The sequence below is a fragment of the Macaca fascicularis genome, chromosome 2, assembly GCF_037993035.2.
Source record: "Macaca fascicularis isolate 582-1 chromosome 2, T2T-MFA8v1.1".
Lineage (NCBI taxonomy): Eukaryota > Metazoa > Chordata > Mammalia > Primates > Cercopithecidae > Macaca > Macaca fascicularis.
This window is the reverse complement of record NC_088376.1, coordinates 98,332,601-98,350,809: the sequence shown is the minus strand read 5'-3', so window position 1 is coordinate 98,350,809 and position 18,209 is coordinate 98,332,601. Positions and strand designations below refer to the sequence as shown.

The 18,209-nt window shown below is 42.4% G+C and overlaps 1 long non-coding RNA gene across 4 annotated transcripts in view; it reads right to left on the bottom strand.

Moving 5' to 3' along the window:
• The window catches only part of LOC135969688 (uncharacterized), a 93,512-nt gene that overhangs the window by 57,797 nt on the left and 17,506 nt on the right, over positions 1-18,209 (bottom strand). For 2 of the 4 annotated variants that reach the window (XR_012430969.1, XR_012430968.1), the window contains exon 2: positions 6,598-6,757. The exons of the other annotated variants lie outside the window; for them this stretch is intronic. This is a non-coding gene — a long non-coding RNA (uncharacterized lncRNA). The remainder of the gene's footprint in view (positions 1-6,597; positions 6,758-18,209) is intronic. 4 annotated transcript variants of the gene reach the window in all.

Genomic DNA, 18,209 nt, shown 5'->3' with positions numbered 1-18,209 from the left:
TATAATTGGGAGATAAATGATGAGAACACATGGGGAATGACATACGCTGGGTCCTATTGGAGGATGAAAGGTAGGAAGAGGGAAAGGATCAGAAAAAATAATTAATGGGTACTAGGTTTAATGCCTGGGTGATAAAATAATCTGTACCACAAACTGCCGTGACATGAGTTTACCTATAAAACAAACCTGCACACGTACCACTAAACTTAAAGTTATTATTATTATTTTTTAAATACTTGGGTTTGAATACTGGCTCTGCTGTTTTCTGGCTATATGGCCTTGGCCATGCTATTTGATGCCTATTTTCTTCCCTTCACAATCTTCGCTTCCTGAAAAATAGAGATCCTGCCTACCTTGTAGAGTTGTAAGCTTTGCAAAATATGTACATGAAAGCAATTTGTATAATGCACTCTTAAAATAAAAATCACATTACAATATTTTGAAATGTGATTGTATTTGCTAATGTAACCTGAATTTCTTTAGACTACCAGCCAGTGAGGTACAACTTCTTCTTTCTCCAAGTGTCTATGGACTGGAGTTGTTTTATGTAAGTAATCTCTCTTCCCCCTCTTCTAATCAAATTCCTTTGGTTAGAGTTGATGGGTACAACTGTTTTTGGGGTATCTATGGAATTCATTTATACAGGTTCCAAATTTCATGAACAGTTTTCTATTTCTTTTTTAAAACAAAAATTTTCTATTCAGACCTAAATTAAAAAGAATTGATTCCATGAAAAACAAATCAAGGAGATTTTATTACACATCAATGTAATAAAATTGAGAAAGCCATTTACTCTTAGGAAAGCATTTTATGTCCTGGAAGAAACATTTTGATGATGATAAGTGAGATCAATTGGAATGAGGGTGGGTTTCGAAGGCCTATTCATATATCAGATGACTGTCACTCTATTGCCCACTTTTTTTTTTTTTTTTTTTTTGAGACGGAGTCTCGCTCTGTCGCCCAGGCTGGAGTGCAGTGGCGCCATCTCGGCTCACTGCAAGCTCTGCCTCCCAGGTTCACGCCATTTTCCTGCCTCAGCCTCCCGAGTAGCTGGAACTACAGGCGCCCACCACCACGCCTGACTTTTTTTGTATTTTTAGTAGCGACGGGGTTTTGCCACGTTAGCCAGAATGGTCTCGATATCCTGACCTCGTGATCCACCCTCCTCGGCTTCCCAAAGTGCTGGGATTACAGGCGTGAGCCACCGCACCTGGCCTCTATTGCCTTTTTAGAAAGGTAGGTGGGTCTAGGTGGTCAGACCTTTTCTGTTTTCGTCGGTCTCAAGACAAAGGTAAGTGTGTGAAACTAGGAGCCCTTCCTTATAAGAGCAGTTAAAAAATATGAAGGGGTGGAGGTGGTATCTAGGAAGAAGGAAAGAAGAAATGGGGGGAAAACGCCTCTAGCCACGTAGAGGCTTCTGATTTAATATAAATCAGAAGTGGTTAAGAGATGTATTTACTAAATTTGTTTGCATAGGATATACCAGGTAAAATCTTTCTCACATCTTCCCTGTGGGATCTTCAGTACAAGTCTGTATTACCCTCAATGCTTTGGAGTGAACTAATTCTTCTTACGGGACACAAAGAAATGCTGAATTCTGCAATTCTACAGGGAACAAAGAAAATAGGACAGAGCCGGAGGAATAAGGGAAAGTCAGCCTGTGGATCATACCTATAAATTGCAATCAATATGAGGTTGAGGAATTTTATGCAAATGTTAAAAATTACATTTTTGGAGAATTTTTAACAATATGAGAAATGATTTGTACAAAATAAATTTAAAGAGCAAGGTTTAAATTGTACATATTCTATGATCTTAATTATGTAAAAATTACAGAAAAGACTAGAAAGACATGTACAAGAATGTTCACAGTGATTGACTCAAGATGGTGAAATTATGATTACTTTTTCCTAATGCTTTATGCTTTTATGTACTTTCCAAGTTCTATACAATGAACATCTCTTACTTGAAAATCAGGTTTCTCAAAAATCCCATTTGATCTATAGAAATGTTTGGTCCTATTTTCACTCTCAATCATGTCTCTACTGAAATCTGAGGGAACCACAGTGGCCCAGGAGTAAGAAAGGGTGAGATAGAAGTTGAGAAACCCTAATTCTGCTGGAGTTGATGGTTCTAAGGTGCAAATAACCTGTTCAAGAATATAAGACAGAGAGGGTACTGCCCTCAGATAACTAGGGCTGGCTGTGCACCTGTGGGGCCCAGTACAGGGAGTGGTTGGAAACTCACGTGGATGGTGATTACAGGTAACCAGTAGATGCAGGGTAAGACCATGGACAGTGCTTATGGGTCTTGGCAGTGACTCCTTTCTTCCCAAAGAAGTAGTTTTATTTTGAATAATTTCAACTTTTATTTTAGATTCAGGTGGCACATCTGCAGGTTTGTTACATAGTTATATTGTGTGATGCTCAGGTTTGAGGTATAATTGATTCCAGCTAGTGAGTATAGTACCCAAGAGTTAGTTTTTTTGGGTTTTTGTTTTTTGGCTTTTTGGTTTTTTTGAGACAGAGTCTTGCTCTGTCACCCAAGCTGGAGTACAGTTGCGCAGTCTCAGCTCACTGCAACCTCCGCCTCACAGGTTCAAGCTGATTTTCCTGCCTCAGTCTCCCGAGTAGCTGAGATTACAGGAACATGCCACTACTCCCAGCTGATTTTTTGTATTTTTGGTAGAGACCGGGTTTCACCATGTTGGCCAGGCTGGTCTCAAACTCCTGAACTCAAGTGATCTGCCCACCTCAGCCTCCCAAAGTGCTGGGATTACAGACATGAGCCACCGCACCCGGCCAATAGTTTTTTAGCCCTCCCTCTCATCCCCTCTAGTAGTCCTAGAGTCTATTTTTCCCATCTTTATGTCCATATGTACTCAATGTTTAGCTCCTGCTTACAAATGATAATATGCAGTATTTGACTTTTTGTTCCTGGGTTAATTTACACAGGATAAGGGCCTCCAGCTGCATCCATGTTGCTTCAAAGGACATGATTTGGTTCTTTTTCATGGCTGCATAATATTCCGTGGTGTATATGTACCATATTTTCTTTATTCAATCCACCATTCACGGGCATGTAGGTGGATTCCATATCTTTGCAATTGTGAATAGTGCTGTGATGAACATATGAGTGTATGTGTCATTTTGGTAGAATGATTTATGTTCTTCTGGATATACACCCAGTAATGAGATTCCTGTGTTGAATGGTAGTTCTGTTTTCAGTTCTTTGAGACATCTTCAAACTGTTTGCCACAGTGGCTGAACTGATTTACATTTCCATCAATAGTGTATAACCATTCCCTTTTCTCTGAAGTTTTGCCAGCATCTTTTATGTTTTGACTTTTGAATAATAGACATCCTGACTGTTGTGGGATGGTATCTCATTGTGGTTTTGATTTGCATTTCTCCAGTAATTAATAATGTGGAACATTTTTGCATGTTTGTTGGCCACCTATATGTCTTCTTTTGAGAAGTGTCTGTTCATGTCTTTTGCCCACTTTTTAATGGGGTTGTTTTTTGCTTGTTCAGTTGTTTAAGTTCCTTATAGATTCTGGATATTAGACCTTTATTGGATGCATGGTTGCGAATATTTTCTCCCGTTGTGTAGTTTGTCTGTTTACTCTGTTGAGAGTTTCCTTTGCTGTGCAGGAGCTCTTTAGTTTAACTAGGTCACACTTGTCAATTTTTGTTTTTGTTATAATAGCTCCTGAGAACTTAGTCATAAATTCTTTCCCAAGGCCTATGTCCAAAATGCTATTTCCTAGGTTTTCTTCTGAGATTCTTATAGTTCAAAATCTTACATTTAAATCTTTAATCCATCTTGAGTTAATTTTTGTATAACATATAAGGAAGGGGTTCAGTTTTAATCTTCTGCATATGCCCAGCTAGTTATCTCAGCATTATTTATTGAATAGGGAGACCTTTCAGCATTGCTTATTTTTGTTGACATTGTCAAAGATCAGATGGCTGTAGGTGTGCAGCTTTATTTCTGGGTTCTCTATTCTGTTCCATTGGTTTGTGGGTTTGTTTTCATACCAGTACCATGCTATTTTGGTTACTGTGGTCTTATACTATCATCTGAATTTGGGTAATGTGATACTTCCCGCTTTGTTCTTTTTGCTTAGGATTGCTTTGGGTATTTGGGCTCTTTTTTGGTTCCACGTGAATTTTAGAATAGTATTTTCTTGTTCTGCAAATAATGACATTGGTAGTTTGATAGGAATAGTATTGAATCTGTAGATTGCTTTGGACAGTATGGCCATTTTAACAATATTGATTCTTCCAGCTTATGAGTATGGAATATTTTTCCATTTGTTTGTATTGTGTATGATTTCCTTCAGCTTTGTAGTTCTCCTTGTAGAAATCTTTCACCTCCTTGGTTAAATGTATTCCTAGGTCTTTTTTCTTTTTATAGTTTTTGAAAATGGAAATGTGTTCTTGATTTGGCTCTCAGCTTGAACATTATTTGTGTATAGAAATGCTACTGATTTGTGTTTTTTTTAAATCCCCCAAAGCATTCCTGAAAAATGCTGCTAATTTTCTGTACATTGATGTTGTATCCTGAAACTTTACTGAAGTCATTTATTAGTTTTACAAGCCTTTAGATGGAGTCTTTAGGGTTTTCTAGGTATAGAATTATATCATCAGTGAAGAGAGATAATTCAACTTCTTCTTTTCCTATTCGGATGATTTTATTTCTTTCTCTTGCTTGATTGCTCTGGCTAGGAATTCCAGTACTATGTTGAATAGGAGGAGTGAGAGTGGGCATCCTTGTCTTGTTCCTGTTCTTAAGAGGAATGCTTTCAGCTTTTGCCTGTTCCGTATGGTGTTGGCTGTGGGTTTGTCATAGATGGCTCTTATTATTTTGAGGTATGTTCCTTCGATGCCTGGTTTGTTGAGGGTTTTTATCATGAAAGAATTTTGGATTTTATACAAAACTTTTTCCACAACTACTGAGATGATCATATGGTTTTTGTTTTTAATTCTGTTTATGTGGTGAATCACATTTATTGATTTGCGTATGTTAAACTAACCTTGCATCCCATAAATAGAACCTACTTAAGTGTGATGAATTAACTTTTTGATGTGTTGCTAGATTTGGTCTGCTAGTATTTTGTTGAGGAGTTTGCATCTATATTCATGAGGACTATTGGCCTGTAGTTTTCTTTCCTCATTGTGTGTTTGATCCGGCAGTGACTCTTGATGGAGACTTGCGAAAGTTTGTCCCAGCCAAGCTCAGAACAGAGATCCAGGGAGACAGTGCAAGACAGGGGAACATAAGCTAAAACCTAAACATATAGTCAGAACAAACATTGGACGATATGAGAAGGTTGTGGTTTGGAGGTTATGTGGATGTTCAGGACTCATTCCCTTTCTTTAATAATTTATTCATATATCTACCCATTCCTTCATTCATCCAACAAACATTTATTGGGCCTTCCAACCTAGGTACTAGAGATACAAAGCAAATAAGAGATTATCCACAAGTTATTGGATTTATGCCACATCCTTTCACCTTGGTGGTGCTAAGGTCATGAGTACACTGAGGATTTTTATGGTCTTGACCAAGTTTGTAGCTAAATCATGTCAGTTACTCCAGTGTAGAGGGCCTGGGAAAGGATTCACATCCATCAACCCTCCTTTAGATCATTCACACCTTGTTGTCCCACTGCTTCCTGTCACACAGAATTAGAGAAAACAAGCATTGGGGAATGTCAAGTCTAGCAAGGGCCACAAAAGTTTTTCCTAACCTGACCCTGAATTGCATTTCCTCAGGATTGTGTGCTGATATCAGTAGGAATCTGCCCAGAATTATGTCCAGGAAACACGATTTAATGAAATCAGTAAATGATTCCTGGCATGAATATGTCAAGCTTTAAAGGTAAGAAACAGTCTTTGTAAGAAACAGTCTTTAAGTCCATTATATCATGTAGCCCTAACATGACAACAACGAGCTAGTCAGGGATTGTCATTCCTGTTTTACAGATGAGAAAACAGACTTGGAGAGGTTAAGTCCTCTGTCCATCACCAATAAGTGACAAACTGGATTTCCAATTCAAGTCTTCATCCTACCTTCAGGTCCATGGCTTTTTGTTTGTTTGTTTGTTTGTTTGTTTATAAATTACAGCTCATCCAGAGGGTCAAGATGATACCCCACCCTTCCAAGGGAAACGGCAGGCCCATGGTATGTTCAGAATGCAGGTATGGATGCAGAAGAACACATAGGTATTGGGGGTGGGATGAGACTGAGTGTATTAGTTTCATATGGCTGCTGTAATAAATTGTAACAAACTTAGTGTCCTAAAAGCAAGTTTATTGTCCTATAATTGTGGAGATCAGAAGTCCAAAATCAGTATTACTGGGTGGAAATCAAAGTGTCCACAGGGCCACAATCCCTCTGGAGGTTCTAGTGGAGCATTTTTTCCTTGCCCTGTCCAGCTTCCAGTGGCTACCGGCATTCCTTGGCTTGTGCCTGCATCACTCATTCCAGCCTTCAAGGCCAGCGTCCTCAAATGGCCTTCTCCTCCGTGTGTGTCAAATCTCTCTCTGTCTCCCATTTATAAGGACAGATGAGATTGCATTTAGGGCTCACCTAGACAATCCAGAATAATCTCCTCTTCTCAGAATTTTTAACTCCATCTCCAGGCACAGTGGTTCATGTCTGTAATCCCAGCACTTTGGGAGGCTGAGGTAGATAGATCATTTGAAGCCAGTTCAAGATCAACCTGGGCAATAGCGAGACTCCATCTCTACTAAAAAATAAAATAATACAAGAAAATTAAATTTAAAAATTTAACTTAATCACATCTGCAAAAACTCTTTTTCCAAGTGAAGTGGCCTTTATGGGTACCACAATTTGGACCTAATCACTTTGAGGGACACTACTCAGCCTGCCCTGCTGGGCTAGAGACTTACACACTACAGCAGCTTTTTCTGCCTCTGGATAAATGTTCAGTTAGAGGTTACTATATTTGAGAAAAAGGAAATATAGTGACAAAAGAATTTTGGGAAAGCTACGTGAATGAGAGTAGGACTAAGACAACCTTCCTTAAATAACATGTTTGGTAATTGTAGCCCCAAGCCAGTGTATTGATTCTGTCTTAAATCTGATGCTTCTTCCTATGCACGTGCAGAGTTGGCTCAAGTTCCCAGGCTCTTAGTCTCCTTTCTCTCCAACTAAATCCAGGGAAAATGGGCAGTCTCAATAATCCTGGAAAACCAAAGTTGAAAAGGTCCCTAGAGATAAACTCGGTCAATCCCCTCCTTCACTGATGGAGAGATTGGGGCTTAGTGAAATTAGGTTTAATGAGTCCCCTTCCCCCAGAAACCAGTACTTCCGTTACTTGAGTCTGTATTTTTTTAAGAACCAGCACAGTATCCCCTAATGAGGCCTTCAGGTCTGGGACACAAATATCAAGGCAAGAGTAACCAGGATTGACTGAATCTATGGAAATTATCTCAGGAGAGAGAACCCGGCTGTGTGGTCCCTCCTTGTGTATCCTTTTTGAGCCTGGCTATGGCTCTTTCTGCTCATTCGCCCTGATTCTCTGGTCTAACTTCTCTTCACTCTCCCCATTTGATTGTGTCACTGCCTCCACTCTCACTCTCTCCTTACTTCCCCCAACCCTCAGTCCTCACAGCCCAAGTACGACTCTTTCCTCTCTCCACTCTCCCTTCCTCTCCTACTCCCTCCCCAGCCCATTCTATTCTGACTTCCTTGGCAATAGGCCTTCCTTTGTCAATTTCAAGGCCAATGTAATGGAACAGAGAAGAATAGTGGCTTTGGAGGGCAAAGAATTTTTTTTTTGTCAAGTTCAATGCCTTTAAAACTGAGAGAGTATAGGGATATGAGGGAGGGAGGTTTACCTTAGCTACTCTGTCTGTGAGTTTCATTTGCATGTATTTTACTGTCACCAGAATGAAGAGTAGACATCTAGGCATCTCCTTATATAACTAAGGCTTATGTGCATGGGCAAAACAAGGCCCTGAAGTTAGAGCCCTTGAGTGGTCAGACTGAGAGTTAAAATCCTGTCAAAGCTCCAATATCATGTTTAGCCATGCAACTTTTGGACTTACCTTTTCACATCTTTGAAAATCAGGAATAATATCTACTTCATAAGATTTTTGTGAAGTATAAATGGGAGAATGCCTGTAAAATCCCTTAGCACAGAAATTAGTGCTGTTTTGTCAGTCAATAAATATCATGGAACTGATATGTGAGTCACTTCCTCTGTGAAGACGTTTCTGACCTCCTACTCCCAGGTGAACTCCTTAGTGTACCCTTTGCACCTCATTTATGCCCCGTCCTGGAATCTATAATCATTATTACCCTACTCTGCCCCCGTCCTCCCACACCCCTGCCTCTCTCTGGAGGCTCTGAGCCTCTCCAGAACAGAAGTGCCTTTTACTCATCTTTGTAATCACATGGCCAAATATAGTTAGTGACTGGTTCATGGGAGATACACTGCAAATACTGGGTAAATTTATTTGAAATGGTGAGGATTTCTGAACATAAGCCTTTCAGGCCAGGATTGTTTTTTATTTATCAGTCCAGTTTCTGCCTACTTATATTGATTAAGATCAATGGCAAAACCCATTGAAACGCATCTGGCTATGTCCTGAATGGTACTACCTAGGTTTTCCTCTAGGGTATTTATGGTATTAGGTCTAACATTTAAGTCTCTAATCCATCTTGAATTAATTTTCGTATAAGGAGTAAGGAAAGGATCCAGTTTCAGCTTTCTACTTATGGCTAGCCAATTTTCCCAGCACCATTTATTAAATAGGGAATCCTTTCCCCATTTCTTGTTTCTCTCAGGTTTGTCAAAGATCAGATGGCTGTAGATGTGTGGTATTATTTCTGAGGACTCTGTTCTGTTCCATTGGTCTATATCTCTGTTTTGGTACCAGTACCATGCTGTTTAGGTTACTGTAGCCTTGTAGTATAGGCATGGGCAAAGACTTCATGTCTAAAACACCAAAAGCAACGGCAGCAAAAGCCAAAATTGACAAATGGGATCTAATTAAACTAAAAAGCTTCTGCACAGCAAAAGAAACTACCATCAGAGTGAGCAGACAACCTACAGAATGGGAGAAAATTTTTGCAATCTACTCATCTGACAAAGGGCTAATATCCAGAACCTACAAAGAACTCAAAGAAATTTACAAGAAAAAAACAAACAACCCCATCAAAAAGTGGGCAAAGGATATGAACAGACATTTCTCAAAAGAAGACATTCATACAGCCAACAGACACATGAAAAAATGCTCTTCATCACTGGCCATCAGAGAAATGCAAATCAAAACCACAATGAGATACCATCTCACACCAGCTAGAATGGCGATCATTAAAAAGTCAGGAAACAACAGGTGCTGGAGAGGATGTGGAGAAATAGGAACACTTTTACACTGTTGGTGGGATTGTAAACTAGTTCAACCATTATGGAAAACAGTATGGCGATTCCTCAAGGATCTAGAACTAGATGTACCATATGACCCAGCCATCCCATTACTGGGTATATACCCAAAGGATTATAAATCATGCTGCTATAAAGACACATGCACACGTATGTTTATTGCGGCACTATTCACAATAGCAAAGACTTGGAATCAACCCAAATGTCCATCAGTGATAGACTCTATTAAGAAAATGTGGCACATATACACCATGGAATACTATGCAGCCATAAAAAAGGATGAGTTTGTGTCCTTTGTAGGGACATGGATGCAGCTGGAAACCATCATTCTTAGCAAACTATCACAAGAACAGAAAACCAAACACCGCATGTTCTCACTGATAGGTGGGAACTGAACAATGAGATCACCTGGACTCGGGAAGGGGAACATCACACACCGGGGCCTATCATGGGGAGGGGGGTGGGGGAAAGAATTGCATTGGGAGTAATACCTGATGAAAATGACGAGTTGATGGGTGCTGACGAGTTGATGGGTGCAGCACAGCAACATGGCACAAGTATACATATGTAACAAACCTGCACGTTATGCACATGTACCCTAGAACTTAAAGTATAATAATAATAAAAAATAAATAAATAAATAATAAATAAATAAATAAAAAATAAACATAAAAAAATAAAAAAGAAAAAAAAAAGAAAGGCATCTGGCTTTAGTAGCCCCAGAAGATTCTGTTGGCTCTGATCCACCCCAGGCAGACTGGCCTTATTGAGAAAGATCAAACTCTTTAGCATATTGGCCATCCCCAGTTGCTTCCTCTCCAAGCTGGCATGGGGGTCTTCCATTCGATACAGTCATATCGTTGAGATGACAAAAGCTCAAGTGAGATCCATGCGCCTCTCCAACATTTCCTCAGGGGCTGCCTCCTGGGCTCTTTTTTAACCTGGGGACAGTCTTTTCTGGCTGCCACCAGAGTCCTGTCTAGATGTGATGGGTAGAAGTGCACCCAGGGTCACATCTAAACAAGAAGAGTTCTAGGGTCTGGAGGTGCCAGAGGTCTTTCTCCAAGAATGTTTGTGGGACATTGTAAACACCTGTATTGGAACTTGGGAAGGAATAATTTGTGTGCCAAATCTGAGGATAACATTGAGGATCAACAGAAGAATGAGCTACAAAGAGATAGCTGGGAGTGTCTGAAATAGGTTAAGGAAAGAAGTGGGACACTGGCTAAGTGGTTACTAATAACTATAACTACCACATATTAGGAAACTGCTAGTGTGCCAGGCACAGGTATATACTTTATCTTTTTAATCATCATGGCAACATGTATAGTAGGCTTGCAGAAGAAGAAACTGAGGCCCACAGAACTAATTAACTTGCTTAAGTTCACACAACAAGCAGATGGCAGAAAAGGGATCAAGGCCAGGTAGTGGGCCCGTATTCCGCTCCTACCACACTCCACTGCCAATATGGGTTGGAGGAGATGTGCTGCAATGCCTCTTCATGTTGCGCTCAACATGGGCTATAGAGGCATGGGCCCAGATGATCTGGGGGTCCACAGTAGGTGGAAAGGTATGACTCACTAGATGTCTTATAATAATCCTCCTACCCCCTCCTTATAGCCTATTTCTGGCTCTTGTATCAGTGCTGGAGTCATTGTCTTGAACTGGGATGGAGTTTTCTTCTCATTCATTATTCAATAAATATTCATTCAGGTAGGCAACTATTGTGGCCTTAAGTAGAACCTCTTCCTATAACTGGGAAATGTGGCCTTTCCTGAGTCAGTCATTGTGTAGGAAGAGGCAGGACCTGAGACAGGAAACTGAGAAGTGGGAGAGAGAATTCCCTGTCTCTCACATGCACGCACTTCCAGTCTAGATGTCAAAGAGTATAGATCTCTAAGGCATGACTCTATGATGCTAGGTGGAGCCCATCATGTAAAGACTGAATGAAAACCAATGCCACAATCTGAAGAAAACCAAGTCATATATTGAAAACCAGATTATCTAGTTACAAATTATTCTCCATGCTTGTTTTCCTATTGATATCCCAGAGCATTGGGATAGAGTTGTTTAAATACTCCAGCCTGCCCTCTGCTCTATGAGTGGAGGAGCTTATAAAAGGATTGCGGTTGGGGCATTAAAGAGGAGCAGCACTCTCTGAGGTCACCATGGGAGGTGACCTTCTGGAAAGAAAAGCAGGGCTGTGTTGTTCTCTACCTCTTTTCACCTGGAGAATCTTCCTCTCCAGCTAGCATTGCAAAGTATCTCGCTTAGTATCTTTGTGGCTGTGAGGAGCCTAACGTATTGAACCGAACTGACTGAAACAATAAGGAAATGTATTATCTGACATAACTGGAGGCCCAGGCATGATGCAATCTGCGTATCAATGAAGGCATCAAATACACATTCCCATACCTGAACCAGAAACAGACGCCAGTTCAATGCCCCAAGTTGGTAATGGGTGGATCCTTGAAAAAAATCAGGATTCAGTTGGTAAATTCTTTGGCAACCAGCAGAATTTGCTACAGAGAGTCTGGGTATTATATTTTTAGGAAAGCAATTTCCTTAAAACTTGCCTTTTCTTCTTTGGTTCACTGGAATTTGAGGGCCTCTCCTTGTATCTAGGGTGGAATTTAGGCAGGATGGCAGAGACATTGTTGCCAGGCACATACAGTGTCTAAGCTTTGTGCCTGCAGATGACATTGTATGGTTTCTGGCTAATCTCTGAGTCACTGTCCAGAATTTCAAAAGGCTATAGTTGTCATGGGCTGACTTGTTTTCATGGAGGCAATTAGGATATAAAAGAAACCATTAAAATTGGGTCTCTGGAGAACTGCTAGATACCAACATGTGCCATTGTCTTGTGCAAAGTCATCCAGGCAGGGGCTGCCTGGTGACTGTCTTTACAGCCTGCAGACCTAGGAAACTGTATGTATGATGTGGTTTTGTTGAGTTGGGGCCTCTGTTCCTGGAGCCTGTCCAAGTTTTGGGTTGACTCTTACCCTACACCGTGGTTAATGTGGCCTTGAAAACACAGCAGAGCTTCCACACCTGTATCCCCCAGCCCTCATGCCTTTCATTGAACACACATGTTCTAAATGCTGCCTAAGCACCAGGCACCAAAGAAGGAATGACATTCACATGCTCTTCTGCCTTCTTGCTCTAGAGATTATTACTTACTCCATGCAAGGAAGTAAGAAATCGTATTAAAGAAAGGCACTTCAGTGAATCTATGATTTGGGTGGTACTGCTGGGAGCACTTGAGGTGGTGGATAGAGGGGTGCATGGAGTATGAACCACACATATTTTTGTGGGGAAGGAGTACGGTGGAGCATAATAAACAGCAGGAGTCTCATGGGTCAAGGCTATACTAAGCCAGCCTTGCAACTAGCCACTTCCGAAGGGAAGCCAGTGAGCCATACAAGGCAATACAGATAACACAGAATGGAGGATGCTTTCATCAAATATCCCATATATTACTCCTGACAGATGAGAGGGTTGCTAGAACGAAACAGAAGGCAAGCCTGGAGGTAAGTCGAGGGCCATCAATATCTGCTGTCAAGGCCCCCCTTTGTGAGCCTTCATCTGGTGTGCTCTCACTTCAGAGAGGCAAACAACATAATTTTTCTTCACTGGTGGTGTCTCAGTGGCTGAGTCAGTGGCAAAGCTGCCAGCGCTACGTAACCACTCCAGATCAGGATGGTGGAGGTGGACATGTTGCACATTAAGCACACACTCCATCATCTGTCTACTGGCTCTAAAGACAAAGAGCATGAGCTTCTGCAGAAACTCTCTGTATGTGTGTAGATATGTATGTGTAGATGTGTCAGAGTGTGTGAGTATATATGTGCCTATCAGAGGAAATGTGTTAGAGTGTGTGGACCTGAGTGTTTCCATCATAAGCATTCCCACATAACTTAGATAACTCTACCAGGCCTGAAGGCTCTATCCCCTGGCCACATGGGAATGAAGGCCAATGGTTTTCGCATGCAGGATTCCAGCCCAGGCAGACACCAGAACCAAGCAGCACCCTTAGTGATACAGGCCAGGAGACAGCTATGGATTTATTCATTCTCCTCACAGGGATGAATTACCCTGGGACAATCTGGACAATTGTTTAGTGTCCCGGTGTCTTAGTCCATTTATGTTGCTATTGATATAAAGGAAAACCTGAGGCTGGGTAATTTACAAAGAAAAGAGATTTATTTGGCTCATGGTTCTACAGGCCATATAACAAGGAGCGTGGCAGCAGCTGCTTCTGGTAAGGGCCTCAGGCTGCTTTCGTTCATGGCAGAAGGCGAAGTAGAGCTGGCATATGCAGAGATAAAGTGGCAAGACAGGAAGCAAGAGAGGGGTGTGGTGCCAGGCTCTTTTTAACAACCAGCTCTCATGGGAGCTAAAACAGTGAGAACTCAGCCAACACGCTCCCTACCCTCTGACTCAGGGAGGTATTATCTACTCATGAGGGGTCCACCCAAGACCCAACCAGCTCATGACCCAAACGCCTCCCATGAAGTCCACCTCAACATTGGGAATCAGATTTCAACATGAGATTTGGAGGGGACAAACAAACCCACCTGTAGCATCTGGGAAGGAAATCACACTCTGCCGATAACTGGGCCTGGGGCTTTCCCCGTGTGCACTGCCACGTCAGGCTTTGGGGACTCCAACCTGCACTAAATCTTAGAGAGTAAGACACTCTTTCTCCCCCAAGATCACCCCTACCCCAATTTCCACCTTTATCCTTGCCTCCTCCTCTAGTATTTCCTCCCTCTCCATCTCTAACCACCATTATCACCCTTGTACCTCCTCCTTCATCTCTACCTTCATCTCCAACCACCATTACCACCCCTACCTTCATCACTGACCATCATTACCTCCTCTGCCAACATTGCTTCCACCACCGGCCTTACTACTTCCACTACCACCATCATTGCCACCTCTACCTCCACTACCACCTCCCACTGTCCTCCCTTACCACCATCACTGCCATTTCTACCACTACAACCACCAACACCATCATGGCCACCACCCCCTCATTATTGTAATTATTGTCATTCTCATCTCCATCGTCACCTCTACCTCCATCAGACCACCATCATTTCCACCATCACTACTGTTACCAATCCCACATCACCTTCATCATGACCACTGCCACCACATAATTCTGGGTGTTTGCCATGTAAGCCTGTGCTTTGTGGGGGTCAAATCTCACTTGTTATGATTTTTTTTTTTTTTTTTTTTGAGACAGTTTCTCTCTTGTTGCCCAGGCTGGAGTGCAATGGCGCGATCTCAGCTCACTGCAACCTCTGCCTCCTGGGTTCAAGCAATTCTCCTGCCTCAGCCTACCCAGTAGCTGAAATTACAGGTACCCACCACCATGCCCAGTTAATTTTTTGTATTTTTAGTAAAGACAGGGTTTCACCATGTTGGCCAGGCTGGTCTCGAATTCCTGACCTCAGGTGATCCGCCTGCCTTGGCCTCCCAAAGTGCTGGGATTACAGGCATGACACACCACACCCAGCCACTTGTTACTATTTCTTATAACAATTCCTCCCTTCATAAAAATCCTTTACAATCTATAAATCTCCAAGCACAAACTAGCAAACTGTTTACTTTAGGTAATGTAACTTTAATCCATGAATTGGGAATTTGAATTAAATGACCTACACATTTTCCTCCTGCTCCAAGAATTTTCGGCCTTTCTATGAGAATTTCTGACAGACTTAGATTAAGAGTCTGTAGAAGGGGATAAGGCATAATGACCCCCTGTGCACAAGCAAGCACCTCCAACTCACAACATTCAGCATTGCCTTATAAGCCAGCGATGTGTCCCAGGAATCCTGGCTTGTGGCAAAGCTTGGGAGATGTATGACATACAGGAGGAGTCATCATGGAGAATTACAGAAAACTGCTGTTAAAGCCTTTTAGGCTACTTACTTGGCTGAATTATCTTAGGCAAGTCACTTTTATCCCCCTCAGCTTCAGTTCTCTCTACCTGTAAATGGGGACAGTTTTGCCCACTTTCCAGTGTTCCTGAGAGGATTAAAAGAAAAGACAATATGTGAAAATATGTGATGCAAGTCCTGGAACACAAGGGGTGTTGGTTCCTTCCCTCTTCTCTCCCACTGCTCTGAGACCCTGCAGCCTTCAGCTGCCGGGGGAACACCATTCTCGATCTAATCCTCTGAGACAGTGGGCTTCCTGTTCTCAGTTCTATCTCAAATGGCTCTAAAGAAAGAACACAGTGATCCTGCAAAATGTCACTGAATCAGAAGCTCTGCAGCTTTGCCAACAATCTGGGGGAGAGGACTCCAGAGCGGCTTCACAGGGAGAGTGAGAGGACACAGTCCTGGGACTGGATTCTGGGATGGGGATGGATCCCAAGTCTTTCATTTTTTTCTGCTTCTGTGGTATGGGAATGTACACACCACACCCACAGGCCGATCTCATTGTTGGGCAGAGGACAGGGGCAAGCAGGGAATGGGAACAGGACCCCCAGAAGCTCAGAACGGTGCCTCTGAGCCTTGATTGGTTCATGGCCCACATTTGAATGACGCTGCCGGGGCAGTGGCTTCTGCACAGCTCTCAGCCTCAGAGCATACAGATGAGCGGACTGTCAGACTCCCTGCTGCCTGTCCACTCAGTCCAGTCAGCGGATTTTCTCGCTCTGCTTCTCTCCCTCTGTGTGAGGGTCTCTCCAGCCTTTAGCCCATGCCTCTCTCCCTCCCATTGGCCTCAGCGAGGCTGGCACACTGGCAGGCCACAAGGCCACAGAAGTACAGGCTGGGGCTAAGGAGCCATTTAGAGACAATGACTGCAAGACGATGGCCTCCCCTCTAGCCTAGCTGTTAGCACTGTCCCGGAAAGCCCAGAATCAGCTCCCAGAATTACAGTCAGGGAGCCAGCCGGGTCTGCTTGTGAGGAACCTTCCTATTTCCTTTTTAGCACAAAAGACCCCACAAAGGGAATAAATTATGACCAAACCCTGGGGTTCATGTGTTGCAATCCACTGGCGGTAGAAACATCACTGATATCCTGAGCCCTGGATTTGATCCCTGTTCTACTACTTACAAACTAGATGACTTTGGGCATGTTACTTATCCTCTTTCTTCATGCCTTGCTATCTTCATCTGTAAGATAGGAATAAATAATGACACCTGTTTCAGAGGGTTGTTGTGAATTTAAATGAGACTTACTTCCTGGCATGTGAAGATTTTCCAGTGTTCTTCAAATGTTAGCTAATGCTTTTCTTACTACAACTACCTCCACCACAGCAACCATCACTGTCATTATCAGCCAAGCTTGTTAGAAGAGCTAACCCCAAACCCCAAAGTTAGAATCACCCTTAGTTACCATTTCATTAGCACCTACTGTGTAAACACTGCTGGGTGCCGTTGTTGACATTAACTCTTCTAAGCCTCAAAATTAGCCTGTGTAGTGGGCCCTATAATTTCCCAACCTTTTGTAGATGAGAAACCTCGGTGATAACAGAGGTTTTCTAAGGTCCCAAGGAAAATGAGGGTAAGGAAGAGGATTTTATATACTCTTGATCTGAGCGTTCTCTAGTTATTTATGCCTTGCTTCATTCCAAAGAGGAGTTGAGGGCATATACAAGTCATCCGTGTGCCAAGCAGCAGTGTGCCCTAGAAAGTACAAAAGCACCAAAATTGAGGACAGCTGGGTGGAAATCCCAGTTCTATCACTTACTAGCCAAGTGCCTTGAGTATGTAAACAAAACCTCTGTAATTTTCAGTTTCTGTTACCCATGGATTAGCTATGCAAACTGAAAGGTACTCATTATTATGCCCATTTTTCTGATAAGTGACTTAATATTCAGAGATGCTGAAACTTTACAAAGTTTACAAAGCTATTAGATACGTAAAGAATAGACGTGGATACTGGCCCCAGGTTGATCTGATTTCAAATTCCAAAGCTCTTCCTATGATTCTGGGTTGTCTGAATGGTGCCCTTCCCAAGTACAGAGCTGGGGTTTCACGCAGTATAATGCTTCCTGTTACGTTGTGGTACTGTTGTTTTTCTAGGGGCATTACCCTTAGGGAAAAACAAAACAGGTCAATAGACGTTCTGACTCCTCCATTTGCTCTTGTCCCTCCCAAATGACTCAATTCCTTTTTTCAAGAATGATTAAAAATACCTCCTTCAAAATGTGAGGTGGGAGAGAGTTATCACTAGGGAACGTATCTGAGTCATGAGGTACCAAATTATGTTAGCAGCAGCGAATCCATACAGGTCTGCAGCAACCTCAATGCTTACTTCCTCACAAGAAAGAATTCAATGGAGGGGCACAGGGCAGAGTGAGAGACCAAGGCAAGTTTTAGGACAGAAGTGAAAGTTTATTAAAAAGCTTTAGAGCAGGAACAAAAGGGAGTAAAGCACACTTGGAAGAGGGTCAAGCCGGCGACTTGAGAGATCAAGTGCACAGTGACCTTTGACTTGGGACTTTAGATGTTGGCATGCTTCCAGAGTTTGCATCTCTCCTCCCCTGATTCTTCCCTTAGGGTGGGCTCTCTGCATGCACAGTGGCCTGCCATCACTTGGAAGGCGCTGCATGTGCAGCGTGTTTACTGGAGTTGCACGCATGCTCACTTGGGGCCTTCTTCCCTTACCAGTTCAATGTTCCTAGAAGGTCACACACCAGTTAAACTCCACCATGTTGCCTCTTAATGTACATGCTTGAGCCCACTCGCCCAGGTCTTGAGATCTTATTGGGAAGATGCTGATCACCAGTTTCAGGTTTTTTCCACCTATCAGGAGACTGCCTTTC